The 22,515-nt window shown below is 39.6% G+C and overlaps 1 protein-coding gene and 1 pseudogene across 1 annotated transcript in view; one reads left to right on the top strand and one right to left on the bottom strand.

Moving 5' to 3' along the window:
• Nucleotides 1–22,515, bottom strand: part of STPG2 (sperm tail PG-rich repeat containing 2) — a 543,661-nt gene that overhangs the window by 55,937 nt on the left and 465,209 nt on the right.
• Nucleotides 379–22,515, top strand: part of LOC144455310 (WD repeat-containing protein 70-like) — an 83,101-nt pseudogene continuing 60,964 nt past the window's right edge.

The raw sequence follows: 22,515 nt of genomic DNA, 5'->3' as shown, positions 1-22,515 counted from the left end.
TCTCTTTTCCTCTACAGGCTGGACACTGAACCCCTATTCATGCCTCCCTCCCTTTTTACCTGTAAGCATCATCTTTTGAGACTGTAAATTACTCAATTAATCAAGAAGCATTTACCAAACAGTTATTACATGCCAGCTCTGTGTGATCTGGGGCATACAAATGTGGAAGAAATGTGGTCACAGCTATCAGAGAACTTATAGGATTGAAATGCCTTAAAATTCCTTCCAGCAGGAATTATAGTACCAAGAGTATTTGGGCTTGAAACTGTATTTGGAGTCGGGGAGGAGCAGTCTGTAGTACCTGTGACTTCATCAGTCTAGGGAGATCCTGTGGATTAAAATGATTCTACAATTTATAGTCTTAGAGGGTCGCCTATCATGACTAAGTGCAGGTGTGTTAGCACGCTGAACCTTCCATCTCCGGCTGGGGCCAGCGTGTCCCCTGAGGCAAGGAGCCAGGCTGGGCATTTTCCATCTGTCCCCAAGCAACGACTTCCATCTGTATCAGCACAAGGCATCTTCCACCTCCTGCTGCCAGCCCAGTCTCCCAACTGGGATGTGGAGAATGACATGCAAAGAACGACCCTCCCTTCAACTTCAGGCCTACAAGAGGGAAACCCTCCATTCAATGAACGTTCTCATACCTGGTCACACTTATCCCATCCAATGCCTCTAAACTCCTATAGATCATCACCCAAACCTGATTTCTCTCTTCCTACCACCCAATTCCTAATTCCCATGCCCCTCAACCCTTCCACCCCACTCCACTCATTCTGTCTCACTCTTTCCATCCATTAGCTCTTACTGAAACCTAGATTCCCCATGATGACAAAGCCTCCCTAACCACCCTTTTTCATAATGGCTGGACATTCACTCATTCCCTTCAGCTCACTGGTTGAGGCAGGGGAGTTGGAATTCTCCTTCCTCCACATCACTACTTTCAGGTTTTCCCTATACTTCCAACCCTCAGTAAACTCTCCTCCTTTGAGGTTCTTGCTATTCATAACACCCACCCAATCAAAATGCTAGTAGCTATTGTCTACAGACCCCCAGGTCACTTCTCCCCTTCCTTCCTCAATGATTTTGGTACCTGGCTTATATTTTTTTCTCTCCTTCCCAATTCCTGCCTCACACTTCCACATGCATATTGATTCTCTCTCAAATAGCCTAAGCATTCAATTCTTCAACCTACTCACCTCCCATGAGCTCCTCCTCCACCACCACTCGCCTCCAGACACAAAGATGGTCATACCCTTGATCTTGTCGTCACCCACAAATGTACCACCTGCGTGTTCAGGCATTCTGAATTCCCTGATCCAGCCATCGCCTATTGACTTTTCATCTCTCTCTCTCTCTCTCTCTCTCTCTCTCTCTCTCTCTCTCTCTCTCTCTCTCTCTCTCTCTCTCTCTCTCTCTCTCTCTGTCTCTCTCTCTCTGCCTTCCTTTACAAAAACCTGCTCCTTATCCACACCATGACCTCCAAACACTTGACCTCCCAGGCCATCTCCCCTGCACTAGCCAGTCTCTCCTCTTCTCCAGATTTTGACTCCTTGGTGAGCCAATTCAACTCCCCCCTCTCCTCCTCTCTTGAATCCCTAGCCCTCTTACCAAACCACCAATCTCACCATGCCATTCCTCAGTCTTGGACCACTCCCACCATTCATCACTATCATGCCTACATATGTGCTGCTGAACAAAGATGGAAAAAAATCATGCTACTTTTCTGACTGGGTCCACTACAATTTTATGTTGCACAACCTCACCTAGGCCCTCACTGCTGCTAGGCAATTCTACTATGCCTCCCTTATCAATTCACTCTCCCATTCTCCACAATGACTTTTCCAAACCTTTTCATCCCTCCTCAAACTTCCCATAGCTCCTTTCTCCCCTCTCTCAGCTGAGAACCTTATTTCATATTTTACAGGAAAAAAAAATTGAGGCTATTGGCCATGAACTCTCTCTTCTCCCTTCTTCCTTGTCACCTAACACTCAGGTGCCACCTGCCACTTTCTCTTCCTTTGCCCCTATCTCATGAGGAAGTGGCCTTACTCCTTACCAAGCCTAACCCTGTACGAGTGATCCCATTCCATTCTGTCTCCTCCAACATATTGTCCCCTTTGTCACCCCAACTCTCACTTATTTTCAATCTCTCTCTCTCTACTATCTCATTAACTACTACCTACAAAAATGTTCATGTCTCCCCTATCCTAAAAAAACCCTCACTTGAGCATTCCATCCCTGGTCAGTATCATCTTGTATCTCTTCTTTCCTTGAAGAGGCTATCTACAATAGAGGCCTCAACTCTCTCCTCTCACTCTCTTCTTGACACCTTACAGTCTGACTCTTGACCTTACATTCCATTGAAATTGTTCTCTCCAAAGCAACTAATGATCTTTGGCCTTTTCTCAGTCCTCATTCTCCTTGACACTCTCTTCTCTCCTCGTTTTCCTCTTATCGGTCTCACCACTCCTTCTCTGTCTCCTTTGTTGGATTCTCCTCCAAATCATGCTCTCTAACTATGGGTGTTCCTCAGGGTTCTGTCCTAGGCCCTCTTCTCCTCTCTACTACCTCTATATATCACTTCAGGTGATGATCTTATTGGCTCCCATGGACTTACTTACCATTTCTAAGCTGCAGATTCCCAAATCTACCTTTCCAGCCCTAATCTCTCTGCTGACCACCAGTCTCACCTTTCCAACTGCCTTTCAGACATCTTGAACTGGATATCCAGTAGACATCTTAAACTCAAGATGTCCAAAACAGAACTCATTATCTTTCCTCCAACCCCTCCCCCACTCCTACCTTCACATTGCTGTAGAGGACAACATCAGCCCCCCAGTCCCTCAGGCTTGCAAACTAGGAGTCATACTGGATTCCTCACTATCTCTCATCCTTCATATTCAATCTACTGCCAAGGCCTGTTGACTTCACCTTTGCAACATCTCTTGAATTCCTCCCCTTCTCTTCTCTGACACTGCCACCACTCTAGCGCAGGCCCTAATCCCCTCACCTCTTGACTACTGTAATAGCCAAGTCTCTCCTCATTCCAATCCATTCTCCATTTAGCCATGAAAGTGATTTCACTAAAATACAGGTCTAATACTCTCACACACACACATACCCACTCAGTAAACTGACTCCAGTGTTGCCTCCAGGAGCAAATACAAAATGCTCTGTTTAGTATTCAAAACTCTTCCTAACCTACCTTTCCAGTTTTCTTATGCCTTACTACCCTAAATACACTCAGATCCAGTGACAACAACCTCCTGGCTGTTCCATAACAAGACATTCCATCTCTCAATTCTGGGTATCTCTCTGGCTGTCCCCCCTGCCTGGAACATTCTCCTTCCTCTGCTCCCACCACTGACCTCTCTGGCTTCCTTTAAGTCCTTACTAAAATTCTACCTGATACAGGAAGCCTTCCCCAATTCCTCTTAATTCCAGTGCCTTCTTTCTGTTAATTGTTTCTATTTATCCTCTACATTGCTTTCTTTGTATATATGTGTTTGCACACAGGCTCTCCCATTAGATTGTAAGCTCCTTCAGTTCAGGACTGTCTTCTGCCTTTTTTTTTTTTGTATCTCCAGTGTTTAGCATAATGCTTGGCACAGAGCAGGCATTTAATAAATGTTTACTGATTGATTGTGGAATGTGATGGAATATAGTGCACTATATGGACCATATGGAATATGGTTCCTCAAACCAGTATAAAAGACACTTTCAGAAATCATATGCTTGAAATACTTTGGCTAAAATGTAAACTATTATGCCAATGTTAATTATGCTATTGCTTTATCTACATGCAAGAAGAAAACAATTTATGATACTGTTTGAAGAAGTAAAAATTTATTAGATTTCCTCACTTGCTACGGAATTGATTTCCAATTTATTTAAAGTGAGGTGCTATTTTTAACAAAATTTTGCTTACCTGAAAATATAAAATGCGTGTGGGGAGAAGGAAGCATGCAGGTAAGCATCAGGAGTTATATCAGGATTAACTTTAAAAGCCAGTTGCTATAGAAATTGTACAGAATATGTTTCCATTTATTTTTAACATTTAGCTCTGCTATATTCATCAATACTTTTTTTAAAACTTCCCAAAGTATTACAAAGTTTGAGATTTAGATTGATAAAATTCCCTTCTGCAAGAAAAAGAGATAAAATCCTGTCAAGGTTTATTTTGATAATAGGAAATAAGCAGTTAAAAAATAACCGCTGGATATTCTCTTGCAAAACAGAATTACTCAAAGAAGCTTCAGATGCAAATTTATACCAAAGTAGTAAGTTTCAAAATCTGTATTTTTGCCTCATAAAAAGTTCATTCTTCTTCAAAAGCTTTTGACATGCAAACCATTAAAATGACTAGGATTGAAGTACTCATTTTAATTGGGTTGTGAAAAATCTTGAAAGACGCTGTAATACTGTCTTTGCTTAAAATAAACAGTGAACTAAAGAGAAATTTCATTAGCACGCTGTTCAAGGAATCACAGTTTCCAAAAGGGAAAGAAAAGTGTGATAATAAAAGCATCTTAATGAGGTTTTGTGTGAAAAAAGATTCTAATACAAAAGGTGATTTATTTGATATTACAAACCATGTAACTCACAGCGTTGTGATTCTAAATCAGGGTGGGGAACCTGCAGCCTCAAGGCCACATGTGGCCTCTGGGTCCTCAAGTGGGGCCCTTTGACAGAATCCAAACTTCACAGAACAAACCCCCTTAATAAAAGGATTTGTTTTGTAAAACTTGGACTCAGACAAAAGGCCACATCCAAGGACCTAGAAGGACACAAGTGGCCTCAAGGCCACAGGCTCCCCACTCATGTTCTAAATCAAGACAAACCCCAATTTTTTGCACTAAGTTACAGAAGGGCAGTTTGACCACACCAGTGACTCCATCCTTTTTCTTACTTTTGTCAGATTTTATTAGAAAAAAATGGGGGGAGGGGGGAAAAGGGAGAGGAGTTAAATAATTAAATAACTGGCTTTGTTGTAAAGATTCTCCAAATTGTTATTGACCCATCAGAGATATGGCAATTCAGCTTCCAGCTGGGTACAACGCACTTTTGTAGTGACAGAGGAGGGGACCCCTATATTTTCCTTTTTTTCTTGAATATAACTCCCTTTCAGGATGTCTTCATTTTGGGGGTAACAGGGTAGCCACATCTAATACCTAGGGTTTGCCTTTCTTTACCCCAGTTCTTATGCAAGGCCAACCATGATTAAATATTTCCTTTCTTGCCCTCTGAAACCAATAACCGACTAGAAGATTAGGATGTAATGGACCACTTTTGTGAAATACAACAAACTTCCTTCAAGGCCTGTGGTTGCATGGTAGTGAATCCAGCATCATTACATTTTTGTATATTATAAGGCCCTGTGGAGAGTGGCTTCTACTCAAGGCTCATTTGTCCCCTTGGAGATATTCCTCTTTGAGTGCCAACTGAATTCTTCTCCTTACTTTGGTTTATAACAACATACAGAAAAAAAGCCTTTCACTGACTTGTATTCTAAATTGTAATAAAGTGGATTTTATTTCCAGTACACCTTTTAGGGGTCAAAATATTATTTAAATCTTGTGTTCATTCTTAACAATAAGGTTTTAAAAAAACTTTAAATCATAACAAGTTATACATCTATTATATTCACAGAATTGTGCTAGGTAGTATAAGGCGATCCAAGGAAATCTACGACATGGTCTCCGTCTTCAGAAACTTTAAAATATTGTTGGGAATAGAAAACATATTCATTTATACAACAACATAAGAGTGAAATAAAAATTCATGACAACAACATGTGAGCTGTCAAAGTGTAACATATGACCATGTTTCAAGTAATGTTAAGCTGCAGAGTGCAATTACCATGAGTTCAGAGGAAGAGAAAGATCATTCTTAGAAGACTTTAGTTTTCTTCTCTGTAAAATGGGAATGACAGCACATGGATATTGTGGAGACATCACAGAAGCCCAGAATACTGCAGAACCTTCTTAAAAGATTTCACAATCCTCTAAGACAGTAGTTCAGACATCACTCTAAGGAACAGGTGCATACAGAATGTGCATGGCCCCCAGACTGGAAATCAGGTGAGTTAACCCATCTGAAAATAACTATCTTGAACAGGTACTAGAGCTGAGCAATGATCTTAGCCCAGAATTGAATAAGAGATTAAGAATTCATAAGAATAAATTGAATAAGAGAAGAAGAATGGGCTGGCTTATATTTGGAAAGCTTTTTCAGTGATCCCAGACTATATATCTATATCCATATCTATATCTATATCTATATCTATATCTATATCTATATCTATATCTATATCTATATCTATATCTATATCTATACACAGACATATACACACATATACATACACACACACACACACACACACATATATATATATAGTCACTACTAGCGATATGCTAGTGATCCTACATGGCTGTGAGTCATGAAACATCACAAGTCAAGAAGCATTTATTAAGCAGCTACTATGCATAGGCACTGTACTAAATGATAGGAATGTAAAGAAAGACCGAAATGATCCCTCTCCTCAAGGAATTCATAGCTAATGGGGGAAAGAGAGGGGGAAGGAGGGGTGACATCATGCCAAAAACTACATATATGTGTGTGTATATGTATGTATATATGTATATAAACATATATGAGATAAATTAGAGATAATCTCAGAGGGAAGGCACTAGCATAAAGGTGGATCAGGAAAGACTTCTTACAGAAGAACACACAATCTTAGAATCCAAATTGCAGGTGACCAAAAGGAGAATGGAAAGATACATGACTGGTATAAGAAGGAGGCAACAGATTACAAACAACGATGGGCATATAAGATAGAGATAGGGACAAGTCCTTTTTTTGGTGTTTAATGGGTATCAAGAACTCCCCTGTGAGGAAATATCCTCTACCAATGCAGATTGAGTCCTCTGAAACTGAAGTCTTAAGACTGAAGACTCAATACTAGGCAAGTTTAAGTTGCCTAGAGCACTGAGAGGTTTGATGTCACTGCCCAGGATCACATGGCCATTTTTGTCAGAGAGGACTTGAATCTGGCTCTTCCTGGCTTTAAAGCCAGTTCTTTATCCACTGCACCATAAAGAACAAATATGAGCAGAAGAGGGGCTAAATTGGTGGCATAGTGAGACTGATGGAAAATAGATTCACAGCCTCAATTTTGCACTGGTTTCCACAAATTGCTGGATGCACTGGAGAAAGGTGTCTCTCTAGCACACTGGGTAGATGTTTTTTGAGGATTAATGACAACACAGGTGAGAGGAATGACAAAACTGCACAGAATGAGAAGGCATGGATGAGTCATGATGAATTACTCACTGTAATGAGATCATAGATCCACTGAAGAAAAGAACTACGCAGAATTATTGTGAGCATCACATAAGAAAATAAGTGGTCCATAAACGTAAGCTCATCATCATCATCATTGTGGGCTGATGTAGCCAGGAAAGAGTTCCAGGAAATGGTGGAATTAGAATTAAGCCTGGAGGTTTAAGTAGATTGAGAGAAAGAGATGGGGTGTCTCTGGCAAGCTGAAGGTAAGCAAAGACACAGGGGAATGAACAATGAGTAGCTCATCCTTCCTGAGAGGGAAGAGTCAAGGCATTGGTCTACAATAGTTATGTAATGATCTAATTCTAATGAACATCCAATCTAACTCTTCTGTTTTATAGATGAAAAACTGAGGCTCCAGAGTTCAAGGTTTTATCTATAGCTCATTACAGTCAGGGCTTGGGAATGGAACACAGATCCTCTGGCTTCTGAGCTAGAATCACGTGCGCACACACACATACACACACAGAGACTGTTAAGGGGGTCAAATTATTGATAGTTAAGGAAGTTACTAGCAAGCCATTCTCTGTTTCAGTTTTTCAGATTTAAGTTTCTACCTTTATAAATATATCTCTAGCTAGGATGCAGATTTCTAGAAAATTAGTAGGAAGTAAAATTTTAGAATTATTTAAATCAGGCCTGCTTTAATAACCTGTGGCCCACCAAAGGATTTTGGGCGGGTGCCCGCGGGCCATTTACAGCTCACAAGCCACAGGTTGTGCAGGCCTGATTTAAATACAGCTTGACTGTAAAAATTATATATCAAAGAAATGTAAAAAAATTATGTATGGGTGGAAAGAGAGGAAGAAAAAAGTAAATAAGGATCATCTGAAAGATATTCACACACACACACACACACACACACACACACACATGCGCACGCACACACACACGCACACACACACACACACACACCCCTGAAGTTCAAGGACCAGTTTAAAGAAGAAAAATGTGTTAGAATGTGTAAAGTTAAAGGATTTTTAAAGAAAATTTTTAAAAGTAACATTTTAGGTTCAGATTTATTTTCACACCCACCCCTAAGTAAAGGAAGAAAAAAAATGGGGAATGCAAAAATGAGCATTTAATTTAAAAATCCAAGCTTTTGTTTTCTATGTTTTAGAAATTTATTCTGATTTTATGTACACCTAAATCTAGCCTTACTGCTATATGTGCACTGTGATATATTATATTAGCATCTATAATATTTTTTGCCCTAGCTAAGTAAAAGGTTATGTTTAAGATCTAAAAGCATCATTATTATGAGTGTATTGCACACACCTAAGTGAGATGTGCGTAATGCTGTTGGGGTGTCTATAACTCTTTTTCTGTGGGTCCCACCATGTGTCATTTGCCACATTACATTGTGGGGGCTCATGTAAATGGAAAACCCATTGAATGCTTGATGAGATCTCACATTTTGTGATGCTACATAGGCAAGCCGGATCATGTGTCTGTCCAGTATAGGAGAGGAAGGCTCATTTACTTTTATCTGAACAGCTATTTGGAACACTCATGGCACTGATTACATACTGACCCTTTTATAGGGCAGATTTTAATGCATACATACTCACTCTCCTACTTGTGAATTTTTTTATAATGAGAATGTTATCTTTTTAAACATCACATTCATCACTATATTTTGTTTGAACACTAGCTATTTTCCCAAGGAGCACCCAGATAAATCCCTTCCCAAGTACACTCCCTGAGCAAACATATTCATGGCCAGTCATTAACAGAAAGAAAGAATGTGACCCTAACTCTGCCCATATAGTACTAATGTTGTATTTGACCAGTGTTTCTCTGCCTTTCCATGTTAGTATTATTTACATTATTTTACTCATTGTGGAGAGTGTTCCTTTCATTCTGTTGTCCTTGCTCTGTGTCACTTCGTATAAATGTTCCCATATTTCTATAATTATTTTTGTATTCATCATTCCTAACAGTACAGTAACATTCCTATGGTTCAGGTATACTGCATCCATAAACCAAGCTGTGTTCAGCCCTTTCCCATTTGTTGGCTATAAACAAATCTTTCTATTTTGTCTCATTATAAATAACATTGCTAAACACATTTGTGCTTTTTTTTAACCTTCCTATCCATAACTTCTTCCCACCTTGGGATATCATCCCAATAGTGGGATCCCTAAGTTAAATGGTAAAAACATCTTATAATTTTAAAATGTCCTCCAGAATGGACAGAGCAATTCATAACTCCCCCCTGCTGGGAACCAACATGTCAATACTATAGGAAACTCATCTAATTCATCTTTAATAAAATTGTACAGTATTATTGTCATAAGAATGCCTTATATTTCTCTGTACAAAGCTTAAGATGAAAGCACTTTTCAAACCATAAAGCACTATATAAATGTAAGTAATTTTATTATAATCTCTTGGAGTGCCTCTTGCATACCTGACATGTAATAAGAGCTCAATTAATATCTGTTGGATGAATAATGAATCAATATGGCCATGAAAAATAAATCTACCAACATTTGAGAGGAAGCTTGTACCATTTAATTTTAACCTTTAAAGGCATGTTGAACCTTAAAACCTAACGACATCTTGATTCCTTATTTTATCTTCATTTTTAATCTCCATTTTCATTTTTCTTTTATTCTTAACCAATGTCTTTTATGTAGTATATCCATCACATCATCTTTTACCTTTAATTTCTAGTTAACTCCTTTTTGTGAGGCAATTGGAATTAAGTGACTTGCTCAGAGTCACACACCTAGTGTTATATGTCTTAGACCGGATTAGAATTTAGGGCCTCCTGACTCCAGGGCTAGTGGTCTATCCACTGGGTCACCTCGCTGACCCTTAGTTAATTCACTTTCAAACTAGATATCATTTTTTCAAACAATATTACCTTGGCTTTATCTTATACATATTCAGTTTTCCCAGATTGAATGAATGCATGAGTTAAAAGGCATTTATTAAATAATTACAATGTGCCAGGAACTGTGCCAAGCTCTCCAGATACAAATTCAAAAAGCAATATATTCTGTATCCTCAAGGAGCTCTTATTCTAATAATGGAAGATACCTAAAGACAAGAAGGATGGTTTCAGAAAAACCTGGGAAGACTTGTGTGAACTGATGCAAAGTGAAGTGAGCAGAACCAGAACATTGTACACAATAAGAGCAATATTGTAAGGAAGAACAACTGAAAGAGAGTGCAGATTGAAGCACACTTTTAAACTTTATTTTTCTTGCTTTCTGTGCATGTGTATGTGTTTTCTTTTGCAACATAGCTAATAATGAAATAATTTTTTTCATGGAATAAAAAGAAGATACGTAGAGGGGAGTGGTAGCCAGGGAGGAGTGTTTTTTTTTTCTTCTGCAAAGTAACAGGGATGGTGGTGGAACCAAAAAGCAATTGATTGACATGTCCTTTCTAGACTTTGTAGCATTGATTTCAATACTATTTCTAGAATTAGAAATATCAGGTGGGGGAAGAAAGGGCATCACTTGGTTTGGCATGGCATGAAGATGGCCAGAAAAACAAATGGCCAGGGGCAGCAAGGTGGTGCAGTGGATAAAGCACTGGCCCTGAAGTCAGGAGGACCTGTGTTCAAACCTCAAGTTTGACCTCAGACCAAACACTTGACACGTACTACCTGTGTGACCTTGGACAAGTCACTTAACCCCGATTGCCTCACCAAAAAAAAACAACCAACCAAAATAAAAAACCAAATGGTAGCTCTGGATCATACTAGGGATGGAGAACTCTCTTTAGGAAGGAGCCTATGGCCCCTGGGATGGATTGGTATGAGAGGGTACAGGACTAGGGCGAGGATGCATGGCAGATATGTAAGCTCCTTGAGGGTACATACTGTTTTATTTTGGACTTCCTAACCTCAGCACCTAGCACAGTGCTGAGCCTATAATAGATGTTCTGGAAACGCTACTTTGATTGACTGAACATCATACTCTCTTCCTCCTCAATACTTCTTAGCCTTAAAGGACATTTATATGGTGACCCTTGTTGTCTTATGTATGCCTATAAACCACAAAGTAGTAACTGCATGAGCTGTAAGTCCTGGGTAAAGTGTCATTTTCAGACAGCTACTCAATTGACGTGTTTTCACTCTTCTGTCACCTCCCTAACTTCCCTCTCTGTTACTTCTATCCTGTTCCCTCTATGGCTGCTCCCAAGGATACAGCAGTAGCCCTGCTGTCTTTATATATCCACATACTTATTCAAATCACTATTACTCATCTCCTAAAAATAAGGTGAATAATAGAATGAGGCTTTGTGAAGCCATACATCAAGAAGAAGGTTTTATAGTTTTAGTGTTGCTTACAAATCAATTCCTTTGAGTTGGTCTGCCATTAGCAGCTTTTAAGACTGCCTCAAGCTATGTCATTCACGGCTGTTTTGACACATTAATGCACTAATGGCATGTACCAGCTGACATAACTTCTCTTAAGCACGATTACAATAATTATTAAGCCTCTTGGACGAGACATACAAAGTTACAAAAGGTGACAAAGGTATGTAAATACTCAAATATTCCTCAAGTACCCACTTAAAATTGTCAGTGAATAATTAAGACACTACAAAAATACTGGGATGAGAATTGTCTGCTGAGAACCCCCAAGAAAACACTCTGAGTTGAGAGAGACAGGAGCTCAGGGCTGATAGCAGAGGCACTCAAGTACTCAATTTCTTGTTATAAAACAAGGTTAAAAGTCGCAAGGCGATGAAACATCATCCATCGAGTCTGCGGGTTACTGGCAGCTTTAAATTAAAATGAGCACACATTTGAGAGAAGCATAATGGAATGGCTTGTTTTTTAAATCATTCACCTTTTTTGTGGGGGTGAGGGGAATAGACATGTGAAGTTTCTTTTTATATGACAAAGACACATTAAGGCAAATGTGTTGACGTGATCTGACCTTGGTAAGACCAAGTGATTTTAATTTCCCCAAATTAATGTACTGTAACAGGTTCCTAGCTAATCTCCCTGCCACTGCCTCTCCCCTGATCACACAAACACCTGAAAGACTGATTGTCCTCAAACATCATTTTCATCATGTCCCTACACTTTGAAAGCATAAAATGGCTTTTTTTTTTGCCTTAGACATGAAATCCAAGCTTCTCTGACTGGCTTTGAATATTATCTGCCAACCTCTGCTAGGACCCCTTCAGCCAATGAATATCAACAATTCCATACCTCTCACCTACTTGGTGGTAGCTACATTTCCCCACATTGCCTCTACTGGCTTCATTACTTCCAACTGAAATGAAGCTACTTCGTAAGCTCATTCCATCATAGATTTAGATCTGGAAGTCAACAAATCCAACCCTTTTCATTTTACAGAGGAGGAAACTGAAGACCTGAGAGGTTAGGTGACTTGACTTAGAGGCAGTTAGGTGCTGCAGTGGCTACCAGCCACTGAAGATCTGAAGTTAGGAAGATCTGAGTTCAAATCCAACCTCAGACACTTAGTAGCTATATGACCCTGAGTAAGTCATTTAACTTCTTTTTGTCTCCATTTCTTTAACTATAAAATGATTAAGAATAGTATTTACCTCCCAGGGTTGTTGTAAGGATTAAATGAAATATGATTTATAAAGTGGTTAGTATCGTACCTGGCACATAATTTGTATTAATAAATGTTGCAGGTTCCTCCCCTTTCCCCCTCCCTTCCGCCTAGGATCACACACCTAGTAAGTGTCTGAAGCAGGGTTTGAATTCTTGATCAAGTGTCCTCTAACACTTGATGAAGGGCATTTCTCAATCAACTTGAGCTTGGAGAGTAGTGAGACATTAGTACTTTGATGGCCCCTATAAACAGGTCCCTTTGTTCCTCATAGAAGATGGGTGGATCATATTGATTTGCGATGAATAGTTTGGCTTGGTTTGTTGTGGGGGAAATAAACCTCTCCTTTTTTTCTCAACCTATAAAAGTAATGGATTAATTGCAAACTAAAACTTCCCTCTCCCCTCATCCCATTTCAGGGGGCAGCAGAGCTAAGACCCAATTTGGGTCATAGTTTTCCACCTAATCTGGACACATATATTTTGAAAGTTTCTATGTTATTTAATATAATAAGTTGCAATCTAATATCCATCTTTTCATTGCCCTTTGGGTCACCTGCAGCTTTCCAAAAGTGATATAGGTGATAAGTAACAAATTTAGTATTTGAACCCAGGTCCTCTGCCTCTAGATTCAAGGCTCTTTGCATTCCATCACACAGTTTCCCATTGGCTTTAGAGTTACCCATTAGTAAAGTAGCTGATAAAGTCATTTATCTTGACAAAAAATTTCATTCTTTCCACTTTGGACCTGGTTCTGACCAATAAAGAAGAACTAGGTGCTGAACTAGAAGGGATGGGAATATGGGGAATAAGCAGCTATTACTCAATCTTACTGTTCCCACCAGAGAAGGAAAAGAAAGACAGGCATGGGGTCTGATGACTCTGGAAGAATATCTTTCAAAGACGGCAAAATGAAAGGTTCCAGCTCAGTTCAATTCCCTCCAGAACCATAGAAAATAGCACCAAGTTAACAGTGGAATGACAAATAGAACAGATAAATCAAGGGAAGCATCAGTCAGATAACCCCCATACCATTCCCAAAATAAAATTGTAAAGACATAACAGGAAAGGGAAATGTACTTTAAGCTTCATATCTGAGACAGTGCCAAGATCCAGATTCCCTTCTCATCTTTTCATGTCTCATCAAAGAGATCTTTATCCTTGGCTTCTCTAATGAACATAAGCCTTTGGGAGTAGTTAGGGCCAACTTCGGCCATACCATGGGGAGCAGAGAAAGACTCATTTGGGACTTGGGCGGTAGGCAAAACCCTGAGACTACCAGGGCCCCAGCTCAGTCAAATCACTCAAGATTATAAGAGGGAGCAAGCAATAGGGAGTGGGATCCTTACCTCAGTATTCACAAGCAGTTGTATGGGGCAGGACTTCAACCTGGATAGGCATCCTAGTTCAACACTCTGGCAAAGAAAACCATGATCCCAACTTATCTACCACACCCAGTACTGCAGGAAGGTGCACAGCAGAGACTGGGATTCCAAGCCCATCCGCTCTGTCCAGGACAAGAATCACCATTTTGGTGTCCCACACCAAGACTGAGAGAGCAGGAAGGACTAAGAAGCTACAATCCACAAAGTTGGTTGGCTGCCCAACTCCCAACAAGGATTCAGATCTCACTGTGGCTACTGGAAACCTTCAACCCTATCCTGGACCCTACCAGTAGACTGAGCTGACAATAATTCCAAGAAATCTTAAGTCAACAAAAATTAAAAATGAGGGCGTCCTTTGCCAACCATTCCTAGTGGAGAGACTAAATAAATAGGGTGACAAAAGAAAATCCCAAATGCAATGAAGTATCAGAGGTTAAGGAAGCTGATGGTAAAATTCTAATATATAGAGAACTCACTGAACAATCTGGACTTTAAAAGGATAAAATATGAAGGAGAAACACATGGCCAATGTATGAATTTGCTTTCTTTGACTACTATGTATGTTACAAAGGTTTTATTTTTCTTTCTTTTAGTGGGTGACAGAGTTGAGTAAATGGGAGGGAGAGAAAATAAATGACTGTTTATTGAAATATATATATAATAAAATAAATAAAACACAGGTACAGATGCTGGAAGCAATTGGAAGGTCAATGTCATTAATGGATCAATATTGAGGGAAGTCTCTGGTGGAATGTTCCAGAGGCTGTCCTTGATACTCTTCTATTAATCATATTTATCAATAATTTGGACAAAGGTATAAACAACTAACATTCTATATATAGATTACACAAGATTGGAAAGAAATGCTTACACATGAATGATATAGTCAGTGTTCAAAAAGATTTTTTTTTTTTGCTTTTTGGTGAGGCAATCGGGGTTAAGTGACTTGCCCAGGGTCACATAGCTAGTAAGTACCAAGTGTCTGAGGCCACATTTGAGCTCAGGTCCTCCTGACTCTAAGGCTGGAGCTCTATCCAATGAGTCACGTAGCTGCCCCTCAAAAAGATTTTAATAGAGAATGGCCCCAAACTAATAGCATAAAACTTGAGGCTGTGTGAAAGGTCTGGTGAAGCTCCAATATCAATAACGTTAATAGCAACAAGGAAAACCAAGCAATTGTGGGCCTCATAAATCAGAAGCAAGGTTTCTAGAACGAGGAAGAAAATCATCCTTATGTGACTGCCTTGGTCAGACCACACCTAGCTATTCAAGACCCAGTTTGACCAGCAAGGGAAGAAACCTGCAGCTCATGCCACATACTACGTGGTTGAAGATCCCGGAGATGTTTAGACGACCCTAGAGAAAAGACTTGCAAGGGACATGAAAACTGTCTCCAAAGGCGTTGAGGTCTCCAAGGGCTGCCATAAGGAAGTTTCAATTTGTGCTCAGCCCAAACGGGCAGAGCTAGGGGCAACTGGCGAAAGCTTCAGAGTGGCAGATTTGGCTTTGGAGTCTGGAGTCAGGAAGATACGAGTACAAATCTAACCTCAGACATTTACTAGCCGGGTGATCCCAGTCAGGTTATTTAACCTCTATCTGCTTTAATCCGCTGTCTCCCAAACGGTAAACCACTCCAGTATCTTTGCCAAGAAAACTCCATGGGCAGCATGGTCCACGGGGTCATGAAGAATTGGACAAGTCTGAGAACAACAAAAACATACGGTCTCATTTGATCCTCACAACAACCCTGTAAGGTAAGTGTTATTATCCCTATTTTAAATTTGGGGAAACTGAGGCTGGGAAAGATTAAGTGACCTGACCTTGGTTCCAGAGCTAGTTAAATGACTGAGGCAGAATTCAAATTCAGATCTTTCTGACTTCAAGTTTAGTCCTCTATTAGCCGATTGTTGTGTTGCTGCTTCCCGAAAGACATTCATTCATTCATTTATTGAAACAGTTACTAAGCATCATGAAGAGCACTGTTCTAGGCACTGAGGAACACCATAACTTTAGACAGCACTGAGTCCTGACAGTGTCAAGGAGTAACACGCCAGAAGATCCCAGGTAACTAGAACACCCAGTGTTAAGTGCTCTCACACATTAGAGAGTTGATGGGTAATTCCATGGACAAACAGGAGGACGGATAACGTTCAGGGCAGCCCAGTTCTAGTGAGCGTGGATACAGAGGACCTGTAGGCGTTAGGGTCTGTGTTCCAATTTCAGCTATGCCACTTACTCCCTTGTGAAATGCGTACAAGCCATTTATCCACTCTAGGCATTATTTTCCTAATTTATAAAATAAGTGGGGGCCATACTAGATGTTTTCCAAACCCCTTCCAGGTTGAAATTCTATGACCCTATGTTAAGAAGAGGTCCCTGCTCTTATAGGGGGGAGAGAATATATCCATATTCAATCAATGAATGTACATTTATTAAATACCTACTATGTGAAAGGCATTATGCCAAGCACCATGATAAATCATAAACAGTGAAGTCAGAATAGACTAACCGCTAAATGAATGGTACAGATTGCAAATATTCAGGAAAAGTGACTACTGAGAGCTGGCACAGACAATGAAGGTGAGGACTTAGACAAACTGGGAGAAATGACAGAAGACATTCCAGGAAAGGGGAGTATAAAACCAAACTAAACCAAGATTTTTCAAGATATAGACCAAAAGTAGGCTTGTTTGGACAGAACAAGGATGCAGACAACAGAAGTGAGAGAAACCTGGAGAGGGACAAGAAGGGGCCAGAATGAGGAAAGCCTTAAATTCCAGGATAAGGACTTTTTGCTACAGGGATTATTACTGTTTTAAAGGCATAATATCTAGCACGTAGCAAACACTCAGCTAAAATTTGTTGGATGAATGAAAATGTGGGCAACAAAGAACCATTGGTGATTTAGCCTAGGAGGTATATGGGGCAGATTCGAGGCAGGGGAGGAGAGAAGCCAGCTAGAAGATTTTGATAATTTTCTAGGCATGAAAAGACAGATCCTTATGGCCTCGTTTTCTTTCCGTAAAGCAAAGGCTAAGGAGTCATAGCCTCCAGTGAAGGCAGTAAGAATGGAAAAAGCATACCCAAGTTGTACGTAAGGAAAAAATAAAATCTTGGTAATTTGATATCAGAGGACACTGCGATTATTACCGTGATGACAGAAAAGAATGAGAGTCTCTCATGCTTCTTTTAGAAGGATCAATAGCCTTCAGTGACAAGTTACAAAGCACAGCTTGTTCTTCACCAAGTAGAAATCACATACATTGTTATTCCTTCTTTAGACCTTTCCTTCTTAACTTCAGATGTTCATGAAAGACAGAAAGCTAAAATCCTAACCACCTGTGGAACTTTTACAAGAATAACAGAAGGTATTGAGGTATTACCCTCAGAATTCATCTTATGTAATTAAGTCAGGCTCTTGTAAATTTCCCCTGTGTATCACTGGTTACAGAATTTTTCTCCACTTACTGGCCTAGAATAATATAAAAAGCTATTGGGCTCCACTAGATAGTTTTAGCTTCACACTCTAGAGAGGACAGTATTTCAGCAAAGTGATTACAGTGTTTCTGCCTCACAGATCTATTATGAAATTTAATTAATCTTTAGTGGCACAATGATATCTGTAGGTGAAAACTGTTATAAAAACAAAGATTTCCTATCCTGGGAACTCTCCTACACAGACATTAGGTAGCTAACAGTAAATCCATTGCACTTAATGTTGTTTTTAAAAAAAGTAATGGGAGGCATGCAATCAATCTTCTTTGGGACCTAGGCCAGTTTTGATCAAGAGAAAATGAAAAGCAGTTAAGAGTACTTTCTGAATATCCAGGACAAATAGCAAGAGCATTCAAATAATAAACCACAATAGCCAATTAACAATATTAATAACAGTAACAACAACAATTAATAACTAACAGCTAACAACCAGGACTTTTAAGATTTACAAAGTGCTTTCTACATAAAGATCCTACTAGGCAGGTACAAGTATCATTTACCCCCATTTTACAGATGGAAGAGCTAAGGCTTCAAAGGATGCAGTAACCTGCCAAGGTCACAGAGCCCCTCAAAGTAGGAGCTATCCTAAGAGCAGCAACACTTGTTGTGACAGTGCTTTGTCTGGTTAAATACAGGCGAGGCAGGACAAGAGCTGTGATTTAATAAAGAAACTAAAAAATGAGAGTAAATCTACATGGGCAATCTTTCAATAAAACCTGGCATTATATAATGCTTTAAGATTTGCAAAAACATTTAATAAATCTAATCACATTTGATTCTCACAACCCCAGTGTTAGGTGGTATTTTCATCCCCATTTCACAGATGAAAAAAAAATAAGGCTAACTTACCCAGGATCACAGAGTGTCTAAGGTAAGATTTGGACTCAGGTTTTCCTGACTCACAGTCCAAAACTTCTGCCCACTGGGTCACAAAGGTGCCTCTTTGCAACACTGATCTTCCCCTATTGGTAAAATTGCATGGGGCTTGGGGACACCAGAACCAAATTCACCTTGTGTATATAGTATCTTGTTAACCAGATGCATGGCTATGGATTCTTGAATTTGCATTAGTCCAGCTACTCTCTGACTTTCAGTCTTACACCCACTAGCAGCATCTTCTCATTTCCAAATAACTCTCTACACGTGCTATGGTTTTCTCTCTCTCTCTCTCTCTCTCTCTCTCTCTCTCTCTCTCTCTCTCTCTCTCTCTCTCTCTCTCCATGAAGTGAAGCAGTCACCAGCGTTACCTTTCAGTGTTCCTTCAATGGTCTTCATGCTGCTCTCTCAACCTCAACATACCAAGTAGGAGCCCTAGGGCCACCTTCTGACATTTTTAAATAGGTCAGGAGAAGGCAGGCAGGTGCACTCTTAGGCAAACAGATGCTTTACTATAACCATTACATCCTAGCTATCTTCAACATGTGCCTATGTAAACGCTGGAATGGATTTGGGCCAGACCTGAATGGAAATAACTTGTAAACTAAAACAATTTCTGCAAGTTTTCTCTAGTCCTAATAGGTTTTCATCTTTAAGTTAAATTCATCTTTGTGTATTTTTCACCAGGATGTTAACTAACATAAAAAATATAACTGTGCAGGGAGTTCTCACTTTCACCTCAATTTCTAGAAACTATAATGTAAGAATAGTAAAAGTATAGGAAATACAGGAAAAGTATAATGATGAAAAAATGAATTTTTTCTATTCATTGTTCAACAGGTGACTCATCTACAATTAGTCATTCCATGGAGCTCCTGCATTGGCAATGAGGAATGCTAACTGAATACAGTGGGGCATATGAAACTAAGAATTAGCATTATCATTATTACTCTGTCCAAGAAGACAGTCAACATGCACTGGGAACATCACAAAAATAAATTGCACTCACTGGGGTATCCACAACTGATTGCTTCCTGTAATACAGAGAGAGAGAGACAGAGAGAGAGAGAGAGACAGAGAGAGAGAGAGACAGAGAGAGAGAGAGACAGAGAGAGAGAGAGAGAGAGAGAGAGAGAGAGAGAGAGAGAGAGAGAGAGAGAGAGAGAGAGACAGAGAGAGAGAGAGGGAAAAGAGAGGGGAAGGGAGGGGAGGGGAGGAGAGAAGAGAAGAGGAGAGGAGACAGAGAAGACAAGAGAAGAGAAGAGAAGAAATGGAATATGTCTTACAACATAGGAAAAAATCAGCTGTGGATACAGCAGTCAATAAATACACAAACAGCTAATTCTGAAGCCAGATTGTGAACTATTTAGAGAAAAGGTCAAAGTTTAGACCAAAAGGGAATAGAGGAAGATAAGAAGCCACTGCTTATCATCACTGTAGCTCCAACCACAATTTTTAAAAATAAGTTGTCAACTCCAAAAACATAGGGAACAGTCAAAAGTTAAAATAACTGACTTTCATTGACTATCTATGAAAAAACACATTTATTTGATTAAAAAAAAAAAACTACCAACACAGCAAGGAGTGTGAAAGAGATGAGAAACTGCTTTGTCCAGCTGACACATAACCCCTTTTCACATGAAGACATTATGGGGCAGTTAGTGGGTAGAGCATGGAGTCATGAAGCGTTAAGTTCAAATCCAGCTGCAGATACTTGCTAGCTGTGTGACCATGGGCAACTTCTGTTTGCCTCAGTTTCCTCAACTGTAAAATCTGAATATAATTGTACCTACCTCCCAGGGTTGTTTTCAGCATCAAATGAAATAGTAATTGCAAAGTGCCTGGCACATCGTAAGTGTTACATAATTGTTAGTTATTATTATGAAGAGCAATACTGGTTCAGTTAGAAGGGAGGAAGATGAAAGATGGCGAACATTATCTCAGAAAATATTTTAAAAACCAAATGAGGAGAAAGCAAACATCAGGCCCTCTGCATGAGGTCAAACTAGACTAGTTCATCCCAAGAATATTCATAGAAAAAATTAGGAGATAACACAAAGCGCAAAAAGCTCTCATTAGTGTCAAAAGTGAAATAGCCACACGAGGATGAGAGCACATCAATACCTGCTGTTCTGTCGGAGGAATCGGGGAGGACATTTAAGGAGAAGGTTTCTGGACTTGACTGAATGTACATGCTAGAGGAGATATGATTTCAAATTCTGAAGATAAATGGCATTTTTATCCTCCCTCCCCAAAAGTTACCTGATAAAATAACCAATCAAGAAGGATATATGAAGTTCTTACAACATGCCAAGGATACAATAAAACAGTTTTGTTCATGAATTAATGAAAACAATTAGAAGTCACATTTAAGTCCACAAAACCAATGGTACCAACCAGAACAGTCCTCCCTCAGAGATGTGTCCTATTTCAGTGAGTAACAATGCTGTGCCTAAGATAGAGTAAACACTTAATAAATATAATGTCATCATATATGCATACATATAATATCATTTTATATAAACAATAAATATAAAATCATTCCCCTTGGGGACAGGGTAGCATATCCTCTAGTTCCTAGTTCATCTTACTGGGGACAACAAACCAGAAGAGGGAGAACTCTCCGAAGTGTACCTGGCCTGTCATGTTAGTGGGGAGCCTCTGATATGTTGTTAGTGTGAAATGATGCTCCCTTAAAGTGTTGGATAATAGAGTTGGATGTGGCTTCAGAGTTCCCTTGGTCTGAATCACATATAAAGAATAATCACTTTTGGGATATTCCCACAGGGAGTCCTCTCACCCCTTCCTGAAAACTTCTAATAATGGGAAACTTAATAATCCCAAGACAGTCCCTTCCATTTTTATAGCACCAAAATAGAAAGTGTTTTTTCTTCATATCGAGGAGAAATCTACTCCTCTGTATACCTCGCTCTTCATTTTGCCCTCTGGGCCCAAACAACAACTCTAATTCACAATCTGTATAATAATCCTTCAAATACTTAAAGGCAGCCATCAGATCTCTCCACCACGCATTCTTTGCTTTGGGCTATAAACATTCTCAATTTCTTCAATTCATCCTCATATGATATTTCATCTTCTCCCTTTCCTGATCCCCATCCTATGGCTGTACTCCAGTTTACAAGTATTATTCCTAAAACATAGCCCCAGAACTGAACAGAATACTCTAGATGTAGCTTGATTAAGGCAGAGAACAATGGTTGAGTATAGTTCTACTTATGACAAGATTTGAATAATTCAATGGAACCACGCTCTCCTCTTGGGAATAAGAGCATTGATTCTGGGGTCAAAAGAACCTGGGTTAAAATCCCTCCTGTGATGTTTAAGCAAGTCTGTTTACCTTGGGTAAGTCACAACCTCCCTGGCCCTTCATTTCCTCATCATAATGTAGAGTTTTGCAGGAGATGACCTCAAAGGTCCCTTCTAATTCTAGATCACTGATTCTCTAATGCTGTATGTTCATAGGCCATCCACTTCATCCACTCTTGTTTGACTCTGGTTTACCCTCTCCTATATATATATGCTCCACAAAAATTCCATTGATATCATAAGATAGTTTACCTTCATGTACAAAATGGGGCAGCTAGGTGGCACAGTGGATAGAATACTGGGCCTCGAGGTAAGAAGACATCTTTCTGAGTTCAAATCTCACTTCTGACACTTAGGAGTTGTGTGACCCTGAGGAAGTTACTTAACCCTGTTTGCTTCAGTTTCCTCATCTGTAAAATGAGCTAGAGAAGTAAATGGCAAATCACTCCAGTATCTTTGTCAAGAAAACCACAAATGGGGTCACAAAGAGGTGGACATGACTAAAAATCAATTGAACCACAATAAAACAAAATC

This window comes from Phascolarctos cinereus, unplaced genomic scaffold (genome assembly GCF_003287225.1).
Source record: "Phascolarctos cinereus isolate Bilbo 61053 unplaced genomic scaffold, phaCin_HiC Scaffold_9;HRSCAF=440, whole genome shotgun sequence".
NCBI lineage: Eukaryota > Metazoa > Chordata > Mammalia > Diprotodontia > Phascolarctidae > Phascolarctos > Phascolarctos cinereus.
Note: the sequence above shows the minus strand (reverse complement) of the source record. Positions and strands in the feature narration are given on the sequence as shown.